This window comes from Limulus polyphemus, unplaced genomic scaffold (genome assembly GCF_000517525.1).
Source record: "Limulus polyphemus unplaced genomic scaffold, Limulus_polyphemus-2.1.2 Scaffold725, whole genome shotgun sequence".
In the NCBI taxonomy this organism is placed as follows: Eukaryota; Metazoa; Arthropoda; class Merostomata; order Xiphosura; family Limulidae; genus Limulus; species Limulus polyphemus.
The window spans coordinates 435,797-439,237 of NW_013666335.1; the positions used below are offsets into that span (position 1 = coordinate 435,797).

General features: G+C 31.7%; 1 pseudogene; it reads left to right on the forward strand.

Moving 5' to 3' along the window:
* The window catches only part of LOC106460186, a 161,824-nt pseudogene that overhangs the window by 154,998 nt on the left and 3,385 nt on the right, over window positions 1–3,441 (forward strand).

A 3,441-nucleotide genomic window follows, 5' to 3' on the forward strand; every position in this document is an offset into this window, starting at 1 on the left:
AGCTAACTTCCAATCCTCTGGTATCTGCCCACTATTCAAGGACTGACAAAAAAATAGTAACAAGTGGCTCACATATTCAATCTTTAACCTTCTTCAAAACCCTAGGAGAAATATTATCTGGCCCAGGAGCCTTATCATTTTTTAAACTTCCCAATTCTTTCTTAACCAGCTCAGAATTAATGCAGTCATCATAAAAAAAAAACTTGTCCTATTAGGCCTATAGTTTCCAATATAGGTTTATGTATAATCCTGAACTAGCTGGCTTTCAGTTAAGTTTCTCAAACAACTTATGCATAATGAACATTCTATTATGGGTAGTTTTGCTTCTTTTAATGAAATGCAGAATTTATAAGTTGATTAAAATGTGTATTATCCAAGTTTTTTGAAATAATGACTCTGCAAATTAATATAACACAGTGTACTAAGATGAGGTGGCCACAAACTTGAAAAAAGTAGTCAAAAAGTCGGGAAGAAGCCAGGGATAATTGTGAGACTTAAGATCTGAAAAGAATGTGGCCATCCTGATAAGTATGTTTTTCAGAAACTGTTGAAGCTTTACACCTTATTTTCTGTCTAACAACACTGTGTATAGTTAAATCAATGGAGTGCCTATGGGATTAAGGTAAGCTCCATAACTTGCCAGAACAAGTGTGGTGCCGTGGTCGTTAACACGCTGGACTGTGGAATTGAGGTTCTGTTGTTCACATCCTGTTACCATCAAAAATAATTATTAGGTTCCTTAATTTGGGGCCATTGTGCATTATAAGAGTGATAGTCAAAACCCACTATTCACTTAAACTTTTTGTAGAATTAGTGTTGGGTGCTATTGTCTATCTAACTTCTCCTAAGTCCATCATTTCAAAATTAGGGAATGGCTAGTATAGATAGCCCTCATGTAACTGCATGAAATCCAACATTCAGCCAAACCATGCATCAGTTACCAATTTGTTCATTTGCTATAATTTAGAACAGCAGCTTAAAGATTGTCCTTTGAGTTTCAAGTCTATATGTTACTCATGATGTATTGATGATACTTTTGTCATCTTCAATGATCCTGAATGTGTTAACCAGTTTCTGAAGTATCTTAAGAGTCCGAGAATAGTACAAGATTCATGGTGAAACATCAAGTTGCTTTTTTATATACATTGATACATAACAAAAGTGCACAGTTTAAATACTAAGTATCACAAAGACACATTTTCTGACTTAAATCTGTGATGAAACTGCAAAATTAAAATGTATAAAACAACAAAAGTTGACTAAAATATTCATTCATCACACCAGGAAAATCACTAGCACATGTGAATATCTATGCTAGGGAGTTGCAAATTTAACCTTTTAAATATATGAATATTCGAGTATAATTAATAATTGTAAATAAACTTTGTCAGTAATATTGCCATATACTGATAAATATATATTAATTATGAAAAATAATTTGTGTAAATTTCTTCCTAGAGCCTACCCATGTATTTACCTAAGATTTAACTTTAAATCTCCATGTAAATTACAGCATTTTTCGAAGTTCAAAGATAAAATATCCCTTGGAAAATCTAATTTAGTATGTGAATTTAAATGTCCTAGATCTAATGGTATAATTATTCAGACTATTATTCTCATTTTTATTACGTGTATTTTTTTTTATCACAATGCTTTGACCAGTGAATTCTCTGGCCGTCATCAGGTGTTATATCAGATAGTCAAGTGGTTAGAGTGTCGGTATTCAGGATCATAGGTTCGGGGGTTCAGATCCTGGTAATTCCACAAAACATTTTCTGGTTGTGACGCATAAAAAAAAATGTCTCTAACACCTGATGACAGCCGGAGAATTCACTGATTGAAACATTGTGAAAATAATAATAATACACATAATAAAGATGAGAATAACAGTCTGAATAATTATACCATTAGTAATACTAACTCCTTGTCTCAATCATTCTACAAAACTATGTCCTAGATCTAGTTTTAAATATATTTATTAACCACTAGATGGCTTCAACACATAAAAAAGAACATTTAAATTTTATGACTAGTAAAAAATCAATTATTTGGTCTGAAAGGCAGCCCAAGAGTTGGTGGTTGGTAGTGTTTTCTAGCTGTCTTCCCTTTAATCTATCACTTCAAATCCCACTATTTATTCTGACAAGGTTAGCCCAAGATGCAGTAGTACAGCTAAGGGGAAGTGGCGAGAAGAGAAATTTCTGAGTAATATATTAAAACTAAAACTTAATTAATTGAGGTTAGCAGATATGATAGGAAGTCATTCAAATTTAATTTTAAGTTAGGATAATATTTTAGCCTAGAAATCCAAAATTTCACTTGGACTCGCAATTAATTGTATAAGAATTGAAATTAATGAAACTCATTTTACAGATATATTTGCACTCGTATCACATATACGTGAATCTATAATAGTGAATGTTTTTTTGTAAATATTCAAAACCACATATAACATTTATCACTTAAGTATATACTAGATTGACAGATAAGTAAAACATTGCATATAATATGTAAAGAAATTGGACTACATCTAACTAAAGTGAAGTTTACTGATATTTTATGTAGTATACTCTGCTGGTTTGTTTGCGCAATTTAATTTAATTCATACTATAATAGTTTGCATATGGTAATACATTTTATGCCCCCACTGAGAAGCAGAGCATATTTGTTTGCCCCTTTATCTGCCCATCTGTTTCATGGATGGATTTTGACCAAACTTATACAACAGGTACGGCATATAAAGTTTTAGACTTGTTTCACTTTGAAGGTCAAAGTGAGGCATAAGCGTTTATAAACACAAATTGTACGTGTTTGTATTAACATATTGTTCTGCTTTATCACAGTTCTGAGAAAAACGTTGTTAAAAATAGAATTGACCAAGTTGCCACTGCAATATATTCCATCAAGTCTGTTGACTTTATAAAGTGGACATGAAAAAGGAAATGTATAAATGCAATTACTGATTATTTTAATCTTTTCAGATATTATCAAGATATAAAAGAAATGCCTGCCATAAGTGACCAGGATATGAATGCTATGTTAGCAGAGGAGTCAAGGGTAGGATTTTTTTTTCTGTGTCAGAGTGAGAAAAGAACTAATTTGAAGGTGTGTTGCTTTGAACAACGTATACTTTTATGAGAGAAATAAAGGTGAATTTTACAGTTGCTTAAAAGAGAGAACACTTGTTACAAAACATTCCTGTTCATCTCCTCAGATAATTTGACTTTCTGTTGTAAATCTTTAACTCTTTATCTTATCAAATTGAAAACCAAAAATTTCACATAGCATTTCTTAAGTGTATAATATGGATACCCTGCACATTCTTCCTTCCCGAGAAGTACAATATGGATGTGATGGTACACTTAATCATCATAAGTGTATTAATAAACTTAGATTCTTTTATATATAGTGTACAGCACTAAAAATTGGGTTACATTACCC